The sequence below is a fragment of the Procambarus clarkii genome, chromosome 16 (assembly GCF_040958095.1).
Source record: "Procambarus clarkii isolate CNS0578487 chromosome 16, FALCON_Pclarkii_2.0, whole genome shotgun sequence".
NCBI lineage: Eukaryota > Metazoa > Arthropoda > Malacostraca > Decapoda > Cambaridae > Procambarus > Procambarus clarkii.
Genome location: NC_091165.1, coordinates 31,835,943 through 31,854,243, shown reverse-complemented (window position 1 = coordinate 31,854,243; position 18,301 = coordinate 31,835,943). Strand labels below are relative to the sequence as shown.

The 18,301-nt window shown below is 47.4% G+C and overlaps 1 long non-coding RNA gene across 2 annotated transcripts; it reads left to right on the top strand.

The window, feature by feature from the left end:
• The first annotated feature begins 757 nt into the window (after positions 1-757).
• Positions 758-18,301, top strand: LOC123760103 (uncharacterized). Of its 2 annotated transcripts, XR_011228767.1 has the most exons (5): positions 758-894; positions 4,984-6,613; positions 7,547-7,856; positions 10,700-10,859; positions 17,267-18,301. It is a non-coding gene; the product is annotated as an uncharacterized lncRNA (long non-coding RNA). The 2 variants fall into 2 exon arrangements; XR_011228768.1 differs by lacking the exon at positions 10,700-10,859.

Genomic DNA, 18,301 nt, shown 5'->3' with positions numbered 1-18,301 from the left:
AACCTCACACAAAACATAGAAAAGACCTACTATATCTTATTTGGAAACAAATCAACAAATGCAATTCAGCTTCAGATAGATAATGTAAACATTAGCAATAAAAATGATGGAAAGTTTCTTAGCCTATACTTAGACAAGAGACTCAACTTCCGCACCCATATACAACACATAACTAAAAAGGTTTCTAAAACAGTTGGTATACTGTTTAAGATCAGATATTATGTACCCTACTCTGCTCTCCTCTCACTCTATTATGCACTTATCTATCCCTATCATTCTTATGGCGTTTGTGCTTGGGGTTCAACCTCTGCAAACTACCTCAAGCCCATCATCATCCAGTAAAAATCTGCTATCAGGACAATAAATAACTCTACCTTCAGACAACACACAGCTCCCTTGTTCAAATCCTTAAACATGCTAAACAAATTCACTCCATACATTCTCCTGTGTAAATTACGTTTATAAAGCCCTTTTTCTAACTGCAAACCCTGTTCTGAAACTCTTCCTGGACAGATGTAATAGAACACATGGCCACGTCCCCACCAGACATAAATATCTCTTTGATATCCCCAGAGTCAAACTTAATCTATGTAAACACTCTATGTAAATAAAGGGACCTAGTCTATGGAACTCACTCCCTTATAATGATTTGAAAAGCTGTCCAACTTCTGCCATATTCAAAAATAAAACCAAAAAGTACCTGTAGTACTTTTTAAGTACGAGGGAGTAATGCGCAAAGCGTCCCTCACCTGTGACGTCACAGCGTCACCTGACGCCATATCAACACATCGGCCATTTTGTCGTCAGTTCAGTCATGGCGAGGACTAACCCTTCATGCAAACTGCACCTACTATCAAGAAGAAGAAGATTTTGTGTTCCACCGATAGTATTATCGTAAGTAAGCACTTATATTTTATATTTTATTAAATTAATTGATTCTATTTTTCTGTAATAAAGGTCCAAAGGGTTGTTAAGGAACAAGGGTGTAGCGATACCGACGCTCAGTGCGCTCAACTCACACCAAAGTATCACCTGTGTAGCTTCTGTAATTAGTGTTAATTAGTTATGCTATAAGATAATGAAGCGAGTATAAGATTAACTCGCTACAAGGGTACTGTGTTGGGAGGTGAGGGCTGTTACTGGTGTCTGTGGGGATGTGAGGACTTGTACCAACCACTATCACCACCAGTACCTTGTCTTGCATCCTGCTTAGTATTCCTATTGAGATATGAAGTATTATTGCATTCATATAATTATTCATTCATTGTCATTACTATTTTTATGGGCTATGTTCTGTTACCCTAATGCTTTTTACCCCTGGGCATGTCCATTTACTCTCCAGCCCTTCACAAGCCACTGCTGCACCCCCTCCATGCCCATACTTACTGTGCTTATTCTTACAGGACTGCACTGCATTATGTGGTGCTCACTGCCTGGACACCTTGATACATGCATTATAGGGTTCTGGTAGTTGTTCTACTCACCAAGACCTTCCAAGGCCAGGCTTGACATGTGAGAGCTTGGTCCAACAGGCTGTTGCTTGGACAGGCCCCTCAGGCCCACATATCCACCACAGCCTTGTTTGTCCGGCACTTCAAAATCAAATGTTTATTTACGTAAGGTACATACATATTTTTAGGTAAGGTACTCTTTATTTGGGTAAATTTATCTTCGTAGTATTTAGCTTTGGCTCGTCTAATTATCTTGGATAGCAATAACGAGTAATTCTTTGAGAATTCTTTGGAGACAATTCCTAACCTATACTTCTCCCAACCTATACTTCTTCTCAAGGTCATCTTCACTTCTTGAAGATGTTCAGGTTTTCTCTTGAAGATGTCGACGGTTGTTCCAGCAATACTGTATTTCTTTTATTGCTGAAAACCTGTTTTCAGCAATAAAAAAATAATCCTGAATCCAGAAAAAAATCCCTTTTGTATCGTCTGGAAATTTTCAAATATTGCTGACCAAACCTGAGTCTAAATTATTTGTATATATTATGAATTACAGAGGTCCCAGGACAGGGTTTTTAGGCACTCCACTTACATTTTCCCACTCTGACTTAACCCCCATTTATACAAACTCAGTCTTATCTTTTAGCTAATAATTTATTGTACACACCATACTCAGCCTGTGTAGGGTAGTTTATTGTGCATGTGTAGTATATATATTTGTGTAGTATATTTGGTATATTTAATGCCTCTAACCTCTCCTCATAGTTCTTGTCCTTCAGTTCTGGGAGCCACTTAGTAGCATGTCTTATTTGCACCTTTTCCAGTTTATGTGCTTCTTAAGATATGGGCACCATACAACCGCTGCATATTCCAACTTTGGTCTAACAAAAGTCGTGAACAATTTCTTGAGTATTTCGCCATCCATGCATTTAAAAGCTCTGAATATTATCCTTTACCTGCAATTGGTTGTTGCTGTATTTATAGAATATGATTTGTTCTACTTTACATTTGTTTGTTCCTTTTTTTCAAAATTTCTTTCTGCCTCTCTCCTCACTGCCGTGTAGTTGTTTCTCTTTGTATTACTGGTATGTTTGGGGGTTTGGCCTCTTCGTATATTGATTCCATTTTTGTGTCTTTTGGTCTCTGTCCGTCTTGAAATTTCAGTTGAACAAATCCTGTTTCCTAGTTCTGCATCTTTGTTTTGGTATAAATGTTTTTGTTCCTTTATCATATATTTCACAAAATTGACATACTGTGCATTAATTCATCTCAATTACTTCCTTTCCTAACAGCAAGCCTTTCCAGTAAAATTCTTTGAATTCTTTTCTGACTTCTGGCCTAATGTTTGTTTTATCCTAGTGTGTATGATGCCTAGCGTGTGTCTGGTGCCTGTTGTGTTAAACCGAAGATAAATGCATAAGTATAGGTCAGTAATTTCTCCAGCTTTGAAAGGGGCTTTCATTATGCAGCAGTATTCCACTCTAGAGAGCACTAGCGTCTTGAAAACTATCATCATCGGTATAGCATCTCTAGTGTGAAAAGGATGTGCTATTTGCAGAGTTCCTAAGTAAATTATTAAGTAAAGTCAGCCAGGATGTGCTATTTGCAGAGTTACTAAGTAAATTATTAAGTAAAGTCAGCCAGGATGTGCTATTTGCAGAGTTACTAAGTAAATTATTAAGTAAAGTCAGCCAGGATGTGCTATTTGCAGAGTTACTAATTAAATTATTAAGTAAAGTCAGCCAGGATGTGCTATTTGCAGAGTTACTAAGTAAATTATTAAGTAAAGTCAACCAGGATGTGCTATTTGCAGAGTTCCTAAGTAAATTATTAAGTAAAGTCAGCCAGGATGTGCTATTTGCAGAGTTACTAAGTAAATTATTAAGTAAAGTCAGCCAGGATGTGCTATTTGCAGAGTTACTAAGTAAATTATTAAGTAGAGTCAGCCAGGATGTGCTATTTGCAGAGTTCCTAAGTAAATTATTAAGTAAAGTCAGCCAGGCTGGGCTATTTGCAGTATTCGCGGGCCCCCCCTTTTAGCTTCCCGTTTCCTGGCCCTGCACTTTTGCCTAGTTTCATCGGTAGTCACAGTAGTTTATGCTTAGTTCTTGCAGTTTATTCACGTTACTTATATGGTTATATTTATGTTATGCTTCTCCTCCGTTTTCTTAATGTAAAAATGGTTTTATTTATTCTAGGGCAAATGTTCCATTTAGCCTACCGCAATTTAATACATCTTACTTATTTGGTAACATTTGTGCTGTGCATCATTTTATGTTTGTCATTAAATTTGTTATCTATTTATTATAGGGCGAAATGTCCCATTCGCCTACCACTATTTAATCCCTGTTACTTAATTGGTTACATTTGTGTCGTGCATCCTTTATGTTTGTTATAAACAATTTTTACTATAGGGCGAAATGTTATATTTGCCTTACGTTATTTTGTTTCTGCCATCTTTTGTTTATTTCCTTGGCAGTGTCTACAGTTAGTAGTCCCCTTTCCTTCGCCGTTGTTTTTCAAGGCAGCCAGGATGTGCGAGGTGCAGTTGTGGGCACTCGCCTCTAGCTTTACGCTTCTGGTCCTGCAGTTGTTGGGTTCCTTTCATTTATTCTCGTTTACGCCTCGCTCTCGCTGTTAGTTATGTTCTTCCCCCGGTTCTTCTGTCGTTCAACTACGCTTGTTGCTACTACGTCTGTAAGGTCTGCTGCTTGCCTTGCTATCGGTGTTGCGGGCCTCTTGCTTCTTGCTTGTTTATTCAGGCTACTTCCCCCCCCCCTTCTCTGGGGTTTTTTCATTGGGTTGGTTAACTTTCTTTCTGTTGCCTAGATATTTCCTTGGTCTCCTTCGGGTGTTTACTGAGCTTAATTGCCTTTATGGTTTGGGTAAATTCCGACGCGTCGGGCTCGTTGCTGTGTTACAGGCCTCTTGCCCTTGCTTTAAGTTATTGGGGCCTGTTCGTCAGCCTTCCCCAGTCATTCGCCTCCTGCAGGCTATGCTTTGACAGCTGCTTGTCTCTTTTGCTGGGTTACTTTTATGCTTGTCCCTTCCTGTCTAGGTATGTTTAGGTATGGCCAGCGGTGCGCGAGCCGCGGCTTATCGGTTGCCCCCCCCCCCCTGGTTCCCTGTTTACTCGGTCTCGCCCTCTTACTTCCGCATTCTTCCATCCCATTCTACGTTATCGCCTCTCGCTTTAGGGCCTATGTCCCTCAGACCGGGTTGTGTGCCGTCCAGCGCGCCTCGGCGACGTTATCTTCTCTTCGGCCCACTGTTATTTCCGCCCCCCCCCCCCCCAGCCGTGCGGGCACGCCTGTGGGAAACGTCTCCTTGGTTCCTCCAACGTCTGCTTGTCTTACCATCCCCCCCCCTCCTTCGTGCCTGCAGGATTCTGTTTTTATCCCCGGCAACGTGTCTTAATTACTGTTAGTTGGGGCGGCGTATGTTATGCTAGAAGGCGCGGCAGCCGGGTTTATTCCCCCCCTGCCTGTCGCCAGGTTAGTCAGGGGGTCACTAACGTTCCCTCTTTCCGCAGTGGCGAGAAGCCGGACCACCCAACATCTGCAACACGGAAGAGGGCACGGACGGCGTCAACGCGAGGACAGCAACGTAGTGGAGCACGGACACAGCCGGCCAGGGCGCGGACCAAGCCCGCACGCTTTGCCTCCCCCTCTACAGAGCCCTCCTCGGCTGGCTCGGACACGGACACCGGGCGCACACCTCAGCTGGACAATTCGGACAAAGCAACGGGTGGCACAGTGACACAACTCCCACCCTTTCAGCAGACGATTGGACGACGCTGCAGGCCCTCATTGCGCAAGCACGTGGGCCCTCCTCGGGCTCAGGTCACCGCGACGGAGGAGGTGCAGTGACATCGGACAACAGTGCAGTGTCGCTGCCGCCCTTGTTCCTGCGAGAAGCAGGCCTCGCCGAGACGCCGACAACAGTTCCCGCGCACCTCCTGCCCTGCAACTTCACCCTGCAACTGTGAGGACCCTATTCAACTCCCCGCAGCCAGCGGCGAGGCGTACTTACAGGGCTAAGTGGGTGGAGTACGCCGCCTACGTCTCGGCAGGACGGCGAGGAGAATGCCCCTTCGATGCTGCACCTTCGACTCTGGTGAACTTCCTGCAATCTCTGCCCTCGCGGGGCCTGGCTTACCGCTCTCTGCACGCCTATCTAGCGGCCATCGCCTTCGTCCGCAAGCTACACGGTAGGAGGGACCCAACTCGGCAGTTCCTGGTCACCCAACTCCTCAAGGGGTACGTAACTCCGCACAGCGGGCCCCTGCACGGCGTCTCCCTGTGACGAGGAGCCCCCTGCATCGCCTGCTGCGGGCACTGGGAGGCATATGTAACTCCGCCTATGAGAGCCACGACGTTTCTGACAGTTGGAGCCGTCAGCTGATCATGCTTCCAGAGGCATGAGTTGTGTGCCCGCGGCTCCAGGTGTAGACCCAGTCAGCTGACCGTGTTGCCAGAGACGTGTCAAGAGGAGTGTTGCCACCAGCAGACGATCCCACTTATAGACATTTCCTTATGCAATTTATATGTGTATATTACCTTTTCTTCAGTAAACTTTTAAACTAACTGATGAGTTTAAGTAAGCCTCCATTCTCTAGGGCCATATATATATATATATATATATATATATATATATATATATATATATATATATATATATATATATATATATATATATATATATATGTATGTTATGCTAGAAGGCGCGGCAGCCGGGTTTATTCCCCCCCTGCCTGTCGCCAGGTTAGTCAGGGGGTCACTAACGTTCCCTCTTTCCGCAGTGGCGAGAAGCCGGACCACCCAACATCTGCAACACGGAAGAGGGCACGGACGGCGTCAACGCGAGGACAGCAACGTAGTGGAGCACGGACACAGCCGGCCAGGGCGCGGACCAAGCCCGCACGCTTTGCCTCCCCCTCTACAGAGCCCTCCTCGGCTGGCTCTCCTCTCACTCGATATTGAGTGAGATCATTTTATGACACCTTGCACTGCACGTGACATTGCACAGTTAATTAAGATAACCAATAAGACCACTGACGTGTTGCTGGGACACGAGTCTAAACACCCAACTGGCGACCTCAGAGCAGACCAGATATCAAAGAGAGAGAGAGAACCTCCCAGTGTCAGGACGGGCAGGTTCAGGTGAGTTATAGGAGGCTTGAACCTCCCCACTCGCTAGGGGTGTATAAGGCCAGCCCTTGGCCGACTGAGGGAGCCCCGGGCGGACAGTGGCGCCAGGAACTGAGGGGCTAAGACCCATGGGAGCAACCCCAACCACAGGCTGGAAGGGGGTGAACCCTGACAATACACATGACTGATGCCAAAGTCTGACATTAGCATATCAGCCTAGTAAGCTCCGTGGAGCCAAAGGGGCTCCCCCCAGAAAATTTATTGAGTTTCCTCCAAATTCATTATCCTGCTTGCCACTCTTTATGTAGCGTTCTGTGCCTTTCCCATGAAAGTATGGGCAGCAGAGGTCATAGCATTTTCTGTCCTCCAGTGAGGTTTGGCACATGTCAGGATGGAAAAACTTACATTTGATCCAAATCGACACTCATCTTTCCTAAGCATATTTAAACATTTTATTGGATGTTGGTAACTGCATTCTTATTCTTTCTTATTACCAGCATATCTATGTCTGCATATGCCCTTTGCATAAAATTTGCACAAGTCTGTCCTTCTGGTCTGACTCACTCTATCGGGGCCCGTTGTAGTGTCTGTACCTATCGAGCTGTCAGTGCTGTCTGTTACACTTTCTAGTTTACTGTCATCTACATCCGGGCATACTGAGTCAGAGTTTACAACTTCCTGAGTTTCTGCTTCAGTTTCATCCCTGACTATAGCTTCTGCCCCCTGGTCTATTAGAATTATTGTTGTTCCTTTCCCACTCTTTCTGGATGGCTGGTAGGCTTTCAATGAACGATGTTTTCCGTTCATGCGTCATGTCATCTAGAAGTTTTTTTTAGGATATTCCAAGCTGGCAGGTCATTTTTACACACCAAGAGCAAGTGGCTGGCTCTCAGTCCCATGGTGTTATTCACTCCTGTACAAGTCGAATGAAATCTATTCTTACAGATATGGCCACTGCTTCGCAAAGCGGGGATGTTTCTGATGGGGGAGAAAGAAACATTTGCGCAGCGCGTCCCGCGGCGTTGTGCGGGCAGTCTGGGGCCGTATAAATACGGGGGCACAGAGGGGCTCTGCCCTCACTCCGCCTGCCCCCGCCGCTGCCCTCGCAACCACTCCCCGGCCGCCCGACTTCGCACGAGATGGACATCACGCCAGCTGCCTCGGTACCTGGCCTCTCTCTCACGGACATCATGGGGCCCTCGACACCCCAGACCGACCCGGCAGGGGCCTCCTGCCCTACACTTTTAACCCCAAGGTGAGGTTTTCTGTTCAATTCTAGTCAGGACCTCCCCAGTGCGGCGTGTGCCAAGCGCCATCCCCTCGCGGTACGTGTGTGCCGACTTAGTTAGTCCTTTGGGCTCTCTGCTCCTAGTTCCCGGGAGAGCTGGGGCGCCCTTCTTGGCCCCGTGTCTGGCGCCCCCGTGCCGTGCAGGTCGCGTGGCTGGCTTAGGGTCGGCGTGCGCCGGGCCGCGTCCCTAGGGGCCTGCGTTCGGTCTCCTCTCAGGTGGGGCACCGTCCAGCCGCGCCCGTCGTGTCCAGGGGGCCCCGCAGCGTGGTGTGCCCAGGTGCGCGCCCTGCCCGGGGCCCCGTCGGCGGCCAGGCGTGCCCTTGCCGGCGTCGCCACGTGGCCAGGCGTGAAGGGCCCTTCGCCCTTCGTGCTCTGCCTTGGGGCCCATGCCTCGCCGCCATCGACCACGTGTCTGGTCGTTTGGGCGTGCGTCGGCGTCCTTCCCGCCTTTCCTTCGGGGCTCCCCGCTGCGGGCCCGCCGGGTTCCCTGGGCCGGCCCAGGGGGCCAGGTTTTCTCCTTGTCCGAGGACATGTGTCGCCGTCGGCGACGGCTTGTGGCCAGGTTCGGTCCTACGCCCGGGGCGCATGTTCTTGGTGGCGGCGACACGTGGCCAGGCGTGGGCGGCCCTCTGGCGGGCCCCGCCTTGGGGCCCATGCCTTGCCGGGGCGTCACGTGCCTGGCCGGCAGGGCGTGCTTCTGCGACTTTCCTGTTTTCCCTCGGGTGTTCCCTGTTGCCGGTCTGCCGGTTTCCCTGGGCGTCCCCAGGGGTCGGGTCTCCCTGTGCGGACAAGCGTCGCTCTGGCGACGACTCGTGGCCAGGTTCCGGCCCTTCGCCCGGGCCTGCTATGGGGCACACGCCTGGTCGTACTGCCACGTGGCACGGCTGGGCTGTGTTCTGCCCTTCCTGTTCCCTTATTTGGGTGCTAATCCACGTGGCTTTGCGCCACGGTTTCCCCACGTCGGGGCTCGGGCTGCCTTGCGCCCGTACAGGCGCGCCTGTGTGCGGCCCACCCCCCCCCCTCCCTTTCGTCTAGGCCCTGAGCATGCCGTGTGGCAGCGCTTGGTTGGTAGGCCGCGGGGTCCTTGGCGTGTGTGGTGTGTTCTCAGCTAGGCACGTCGCCCTCGGACGTCTCGCCCGGCCGTGTTGCCCGGGGAGGTAGTCCCAGGCCCTTTGGAGTCCCGGAGTCCCCAGGTACGTCTCCCCCGGAGTTGTCGCCGAACAAGTTGTCCCCAGTCGTCCGTCTGCCCGGTGTAAGACCGGCATGTAGTCCCCAGACGTACGTCTGGCCGGTGTAGCCCGGTGTGTTATTTCAAGCTTTCCGTCGTCCAGGCCCTCAGGCACGTGTCCTGCTTGCCTGGGGGGTTGCCAGGACCGTTACTCCTTGTCCTCCGTCTGGCCGGTGTTGCCCGGCAGGTTGGTTCCCAGCGCCTTGTGGCAGCGCTTGGCTGGTAGGCCACGGGGTTCTTGGCGTGTGTGGTGTGTTCTCAGCTAGGCACGTCGCCCTCGGACGTCTCGCCCGGCCGTGTTGCCCGGGGAGTTAGCCCCAGGCCCCTTTGGAGTCCCGGAGTCCCCAGGTACGTCTTCCCCGGAGTTGTCGCCGAACAAGTTGTCCCCAGACGTCCGTCTGCCTGGTGTAAGACCGGCATGTTGTACCCAGACGTTCGTCTGGCCGGTGTAGCCCGGTGTGTTATTTAAAGCTTTCCGTCGCCCAGGCCCTCAGGCACGTGTCCTGCTTGCCTGGGGGGTAGCAAGGACCGTTACTCCATGTACTCAGTCTGGCCGGTGTCGACCGGCAGGTTGGTTCCCAGGCGTTCCCGCCTGGCCGGTGTAGCCCGGTGTGTTTGTCTTAAGCGCCCTGCCCGTCCGTTGTAGCAAGGATTCCTCCTACGTTGCAAGTTCAGCGTTCGTCCGCCTGCCCGTCCGCCTTGTGTCGTCGGTTGTTCTTCAACGTCGGAGGGAGACGCTGGCGTTGTAAGCACGGACCCGAGATCAGCACGACGACGTCTGCAGGTTTACGTCAAACGGTACGCACCACAGGCCCTGGGTTTGGCGTTGCCGCCGGCAATCCAAGTTGACTCGTCTCCCTCGGTGTTCGTTAAGTCCTCGGCGTACAGTTCCAGGGGCAGTGCCCTGGACAGGGGGGTGGCCCCCATGTTGCCTGGGGCACGGTACCCTCCAGCAGATGGCGGCGTCGAAGCGTCGTCGGGAACGTCGTATATTTAATGATATCCCATTCTTTGCCTTTCTAAGACTTGTAAATTAAGATTTTCACACACTTTATATGGAAGGTTTCTTATTTTGTACTTGCAGACATCTCGCGACATGCCTTGCCCTTATTCATAATTATGTTCTACATTTCAGCACTGACATGCCTCTGCTTTCAGGTCACCACGGATTCCTTTTGCCAACAGACTAACTTAATTTACTCCTTCATTCGTTGCCTCGCGCATGTCGCATGTTCAATTTTGCGTTCGCTGTGCTACAGTGTGTTTGTTCACTTTTCCTTGTCTTACGTCATTAAGTAAAGTCAGCCAGGATGTCCTATTTGCAGAGTTATAAGTAATTTATTAAGTAAAGTCAGCCAGGAGGTGCTATTTGCAGTATTCGCGGGCCCTTATTTTGCTTTACGTTCCCTGGCCCTGCATTTTTGCCTAGTTTCCTCAGTGGTTACAGTATTTACGCTTGGCTCTTGCAGTTTATTCACGTTACTTATTTGGTTATATTTATGTTATGCTTCACCTCCGTTCTCTTAATGTAAAAATGGTTATATATGCACGCCGATTGTACACCCTTATTTTGTACTTGCAGATATCACGTGCCATGCCTTGCCCCTATTCAGGTGCCCTGGACAGGGGGTGGCCCCCACGTTGCCTGGGGCACGGTACCCTCCAGCAGATGGCGGCGTCGAAGCGTCGTCGGGAACGTCGTATATTTAATGCTATCCCGTTCTTTGCCTTCCTAAGACAATGTAAATTAAGATTTTCACACACTTTATATGGAAGGTTTCTTATTTTGTACTTGCAGACATCTCGTCGCGACATGCCTTGCCCTTACTCTTAATTACGTTCTACATTTCAGCACTAACATGCCTCCTGCTTTCAGATTACCACGGATTCTTTTTCCCAAACAGCCTACCTTAATTTACTCCGACAGTTGATGCTTTGCTCATGTCGCATGTTTAATTTTGCGTTGCTGTGTTCAGTATGTTTGCTCATTTTTCCTTGCCTTACGTCATTAAGTAAAGTCAGCCAGGATGTGCTATTTGCAGAGTTACTAATTAAATTCTTAAGTAAAGTCAGCCAGGATGTGCTATTTGCAGAGTTACTAAGTAAATTATTAAGTAAAGTCAGCCAGGATGTGCTATTTGCAGAGTTACTAAGTAAATTATTAAGTAGAGTCAGCCAGGATGTGCTATTTGCAGAGTTCCTACGTAAATTATTAAGTAAAGTCAGCCAGGATGTGCTATTTGCAGAGTTACTAAGTAAATTATTAAGTAAAGTCAGCCAGGATGTGCTATTTACAGAGTTCCTACGTAAATTATTAAGTAAAGTCAGCCAGGATGTGCTATTTGCAGAGTTACTAAGTAAATTATTAAGTAAAGTCAGCCAGGATGTGCTATTTGCAGAGTTCCTAAGTAAATTATTAAGTAAAGTCAGCCAGGATGTGCTATTTGCAGAGTTACTAAGTAAATTATTAAGTAAAGTCAGGCAGGATGTGCTATTTGCAGAGTTACAAAGTAAATTATTAAGTAGAGTCAGCCAGGATGTGCTATTTGCAGAGTTCCTAAGTAAATTATTAAGTAAAGTCAGCCAGGCTGGGCTATTTGCAGTATTCGCGGGCCCCCCCTTTTAGCTTCCCGTTTCCTGGCCCTGCACTTTTGCCTAGTTTCATCGGTAGTCACAGTAGTTTATGCTTAGTTCTTGCAGTTTATTCACGTTACTTATATGGTTATATTTATGTTATGCTTCTCCTCCGTTTTCTTAATGTAAAAATGGTTTTATTTATTCTAGGGCGAAATGTTCCATTTAGCCTACCGCAATTTAATACATCTTACTTATTTGGTAACATTTGTGCTGTGCATCATTTTATGTTTGTCATTAAATTTGTTATCTATTTATTATAGGGCGAAATGTCCCATTCGCCTACCACTATTTAATCCCTGTTACTTAATTGGTTACATTTGTGTCGTGCATCCTTTATGTTTGTTATAAACAATTTTTACTATAGGGCGAAATGTTATATTTGCCTTACGTTATTTTGTTTCTGCCATAAGAACATAAGAACATAAGAACAAAGGTAACTGCAGAAGGCCTATTGGCCCATACGAGGCAGCTCCTATTCTATAACCACCCAATCCCACTCATATACTTGTCCAACCCGTGCTTGAAACAATCGAGGGACCCCACCTCCACAATGTTACGCGGCAATTGGTTCCACAAATCAACAACCCTGTTACTGAACCAGTATTTACCCAAGTCTTTCCTAAATCTAAACTTATCCAATTTATATCCATTGTTTCGTGTTCTGTCCTGTGTTGATACTTTTAATACCCTATTAATATCCCCCCGGTTATGTCCATTCATCCACTTGTAAACCTCTATCATGTCACCCCTAACTCTTCGCCTTTCCAGTGAATGCAACTTAAGCTTTGTTAATCTTTCTTCATATGAAAGATTTCTAATTTGGGGAATTAACTTAGTCATCCTACGCTGGACACGTTCAAGTGAATTTATATCCATTCTATAATATGGCGACCAAAACTGAACTGCATAATCTAAATGGGGCCTAACTAGAGCAAGATATAGCTTGAGAACCACACCAGGTGTCTTGTTACTAACGCTGCGATTAATAAATCCAAGTGTCCGATTTGCCTTATTACGAACATTTATGCATTGATCCTTTTGTTTTAAATTCTTACTAATCATAACTCCCAGATCCCTTTCGCAATCCGACTTCGCAATCACAACACCATCTAGCTCGTATCTTGTAACTCTATCATCATTACCTAACCTCAGAACTTTACATTTATCAGCATTAAACTGCATCTGCCAATCCTTTGACCATTTCAAAACCCTATCTAGATCAACTTGAAGTGATAGTGAGTCCTCCTCCGAATTAATTTCCCTACCGATTTTCGTATCATCGGCAAATTTGCAAATGTTGCTACTCAAACCTGAATCTAAATCATTTATATATATTATAAACAACAGAGGTCCCAGGACAGAGCCTTGAGGCACTCCACTTACAACATTTTCCCACTCTGACTTGATTCCATTTATACTAACTCTCTGTTTCCTTTGGTATAGCCATGCCCTAATCCAGCTTAATATAGCACCCCCAATACCATGAGACTCTATTTTTTTAATCAGTCTTTCATGTGGCACTGTATCAAAAGCTTTGCTAAAGTCAAGGTATACAACATCGCAATCCTTACCACTATCAACTGCCTCAACAATGCTAGAATAAAAAGATAACAAATTTGTTAAACATGAACGGCCATTTATAAAACCATGTTGCGACTCAATTATTAATTTATGTTTTTCAAGATGAAGACGAATTTTATTTGCTATTATAGATTCGAGTAACTTTCCCACAATAGACGTTAGGCTAATTGGTCGATAGTTAGACGCAAGTGATCTATCTCCTTTCTTAAAAACTGGTATCACATTAGCAACTTTCCAAAACTCTGGCACTCTGCCTGACTCTATTGATTTATTAAATATGGTTGACAGTGGGTCACAAAGCTCCTCTTTGCATTCTTTAAGCACCCTAGCAAACACTTCATCCGGCCCTGGGGATTTGTTTGGTTTGAGTTTTACTATTTGTTTAAGAACATCCTCCCTGGTAACTGCTAAACTCGTCAACCTGTCCTCGTCCCCACCCACATAGACTTGTTCGGCTGAAGGCATATTGTTCAGTTCCTCTTTAGTAAATACAGATACAAAATATTTATTAAAAATACTACTGATCTCTTCATCACTATCTGTTATTTGACCAGTCTCAGTTTTTAATGGACCTATCCTTTCCCTAGTCTTAGTACGATATAACTGAAAAAACCCTTTAGGATTTGTCTTTGCTTGCCCTGCTATGCGAACTTCATAGTTCCTTTTTGCTTTCCTTATCTCTTTTTTAACATTTCTAACCAGTTGTACGAATTCCTGTTCTAAAGTGACCTCCCCATTTTTAATCCTTTTGTACCAAGCTCTCTTTTTACCTATAAGGTTCTTCAAATTCTTTGTTATCCACTTTGGGTCATTAGTATACGATCTATTCAATTTGTATGGTATACTACGTTCCTGTGCTTTGTTTAGAATATTCTTAAATAAGTTATATATTGAATCCACATCGAAATCCCCATTTAAGTCACCTATCGCTGGGTTCATGTCTCGCTCCAAGACCGGCCCACACCCCATACCCAAGCCTTTCCAATCAATTTGACCCAAAAAATTTCTTAGGCTATTAAAATCAGCTTTTCGAAAATCTGGCACTTTAACAGAATTTTCTCCTACTGGTCTATTCCATTCTATGCTAAATCTGATTTCTTTGTGATCACTGCTCCCTAGCTCACTCCCTATTTCGATGTCATTAATTTGCGTTTCCCTGTTAGTTAACACTAAATCTAAAATATTATTTTCCCGTGTTGGTTCCTTAATGTGTTGCGTAAGAAAGCAATCGTCAATTAATTCTAGAAAATCTTCTGCTTCACTATTCCCTGTTTTGTTCAACCAGTTTATTCCGCTAAAATTAAAGTCACCCATGACATAAATACTGTTAGATCTAGATGCTCTAGATATTTCATCCCATAGATGCTTTGCTTCCATTCTGTCTAAATTTGGTGGCCTATATATTACTCCTATTATAATATTATTAGCTTTTTCGTTTAATTCAATCCAAATAGTTTCTGTGTGTGGCTCTGTTTTGATTCCCTCTTTGAGACTACATTTCAAATTGTCCCTAACATATATGGCTACTCCACCTCCTCGTCTAATATATCTATCTGTGTGAAATAGTTTAAATCCATATATTTGATATTCAGCTAATAGTTCTCTATTTTCTACATTCATCCACGTTTCGGTAAGTGCAATAATATCTATTTTTTCTGTGCAGACAAGAGCATTTAATTCGTTAATTTTATTTCTTAGACTTCTACTGTTAGTGTAATATACCCTAAGTGAATTGTTATTTTGCGGACCTTCTCTTTCCCTGATCGTTTTGCCAATTCCTTTCTCCCACAAACACATACTTTTATTACCTCCTTCCTCCAAATCAATTCCCATACCTCTATCTACTAACAGTTTAAACCCAAACAAACACCTCTAACCACTTCTTCTAGCGAGTTCGCAACAGCAACAACCCCAGCTCTCGATAGATGCACCCCATCACGAGCATACATTTCATTTCTTCCATAGAAGTGTTCCCAGTTGTCTATGAAAGATATTGCATTTGATTTGCAATATCTTTCCAGCCGGCAATTGACACCAAGTGCCCTCGATATCCATTCATTTCCCACTCCCTTTCTTGGAAGAATGCCACATATGATCGGGATTCCTCCCTTGCTCCTAACTAACTCTATGGCTGTTTTATACCTCTGAATCAGTTCCTCACTCCTGACTCGACCAACATCATTTCCTCCCACGCTAATGCAAATAATGGGATTGTTCCCATTACCAGCCATAATATCATTCATGTTGTTTATAATATCACCAATGCCAGCTCCGGGATAGCAAACCCTTAACCTGTTCCCCCTATCTCTAGCACAAAACGTTCTATCCAAATACCTTATCTGGGAATCTCCCACAACTAATGTTTGCTTAGGTACTTCCTTTACTTTCTGAGGGGCCTGCGCTTCCTTTCTCTTCGTTGCTTTCCCTTTTGCGCGATCCACAGTCTCTCCACAGCACTCGTCCTCCAAAACGTCAAATGAATTTGAAGTTGCTATGGCGTTTGAAGGCGGCTTTATCAAAGTCTTCTTAAGGCCCCTGTCTTTCGCAACTCTCCAAGACGAGGTCCCTTTACTGCTGGTCTCCTCCTTCGTTACTTCTCGTTGTTTTTTAAGCTGACGCACCTCCTCCCGCAGAGAGTCCAACTCTGTCCTCAGGGCTCCCACTAGAGTCACCAGGTCCTTAACTACAACTTCCATATTGCTATGATAATATAACAACACTCAGGAGCTCCGGTTAACACAACCTCTCACTGTGACTTCACCTGACCGACTCGACTTCACCTGACCGACTCGACTTCACCTGACCGACTCGACTTCACCTGACCGACTCGACTTCACCTGACCGCCATCTTTTGTTTATTTCCTTGGCAGTGTCTACAGTTAGTAGTCCCCTTTCCTTCGCCGTTGTTTTTCAAGGCAGCCAGGATGTGCGAGGTGCAGTTGTGGGCACTCGCCTCTAGCTTTACGCTTCTGGCCCTGCAGTTGTTGGGTTCCTTTCATTTATTCTCGTTTACGCCTAGCTCTCGCTGTTAGTTATGTTCTTCCCCCGGTTCTTCTGTCGTTCAACTACGCTTGTTGCTACTACGTCTGTAAGGTCTGCTGCTTGCCTTGCTATCGGTGTTGCGGGCCTCTTGCTTCTTGCTTGTTTATTCAGGCTACTTCCCCCCCCCCCTTCTCTGGAGTTTTTTCATTGGGTTGGTTAACTTTCTTTCTGTTGCCTAGATATTTCCTTGGTCTCCTTCGGGTGTTTACTGAGCTTAATTGCCTTTATGGTTTGGGTAAATTCCGACGCGTCGGGCTCGTTGCTGTGTTACAGGCCTCTTGCCCTTGCTTTAAGTTATTGGGGCCTGTTCGTCAGCCTTCCCCAGTCATTCGCCTCCTGCAGGCTATGCTTTGACAGCTGCTTGTCTCTTTTGCTGGGTTACTTTTATGCTTCTCCCCTTCCTGTCTAGGTATGTTTAGGTATGGCCAGCGGTGCGTGAGTCGCGGCTTATCGGTTGCCCCCCCCCCCCATGGTTCCCTGTTTACTCGGTCTCGCCCTCTTACTTCTGCATTCTTCCATCCCATTCTATGTTATCGCCTCTCGCTTTAGGGCCTATGTCCCTCTCAGACTGGGTTGTGTGCCGTCCAGCGCGCCTCGGCGACGTTATCTTCTCTTCGGCCCACTGTTATTTCCGCCCCCCCCCCCCCCCAGCCGTGCGGGCACGCCTGTGGGAAACGTCTCCTTGGTTCCTCCTACGTCTGCTTGTCTTACCATCCCCCCCCCCCTCCTTCGTGCCTGCAGGATTCTGTTTTTATCCCCGGCAACGTGTCTTAATTACTGTTAGTTGGGGCGGCGTATGTTATGCTAGAAAGCGCGGCAGCCGGGTTTATTCCCCCCCTGCCTGTCGCCAGGTTAGTCAGGGGGTCACTAACGTTCCCTCTTTCCGCAGTGGCGAGAAGCCGGACCACCCAACATCTGCAACACGGAAGAGGGCACGGACGGCGTCAACGCGAGGACAGCAACGTAGTGGAGCACGGACACAGCCGGCCAGGGCACGGACCAAGCCCGCACGCTTTGCCTCCCCCTCTACAGAGCCCTCCTCGGCTGGCTCGGACACGGACACCGGGCGCACACCTCAGCTGGACAATTCGGACAAAGCAACGGGTGGCACAGTGACACAACTCCCACCCTTTCAGCAGGCGATTGGACGACGCTGCAGGCCCTCATTGCGCAAGCACGTGGGCCCTCCTCGGGCTCAGGTCACCGCGACGGAGGAGGTGCAGTGACATCGGACAACAGTGCAGTGTCGCTGCCGCCCTTGTTCCTGCGAGAAGCAGGCCTCGCCGAGACGCCGACAACAGTTCCCGCGCACCTCCTGCCCTGCAACTTCACCCTGCAACTGTGAGGACCCTATTCAACTCCCCGCAGCCAGCGGCGAGGCGTACTTACAGGGCTAAGTGGGTGGAGTACGCCGCCTACGTCTCGGCAGGACGGTGAGGAGAATGCCCCTTCGATGCTGCACCTTCGACTCTGGTGAACTTCCTGCAATCTCTGCCCTCGCGGGGCCTGGCTTACCGCTCTCTGCACGCCTATCTAGCGGCCATCGCCTTCGTCCGCAAGCTACACGGTAGGAGGGACCCAACTCGGCAGTTCCTGGTCACGTAACTCCGCACAGCGGGCCCCTGCACGGCGTCTCCCTGTGACGAGGGGCCCCCTGCATCGCCTGCTGCGGGCACTGGGAGGCATATGTAACTCCGCCTATGAGAGCCACGACGTTTCTGACAGTTGGAGCCGTCAGCTGATCATGCTGCCAGAGGCATGAGTTGTGTGCCCGCGGCTCCAGGTGTAGACCCAGTCAGCTGACCGTGTTGCCAGAGACGTGTCAAGAGGAGTGTTGCCACCAGCAGACGATCCCACTTATAGACATTTCCTTATGCAATTTATATGTGTATATTACCTTTTCTTCAGTAAACTTTTAAACTAA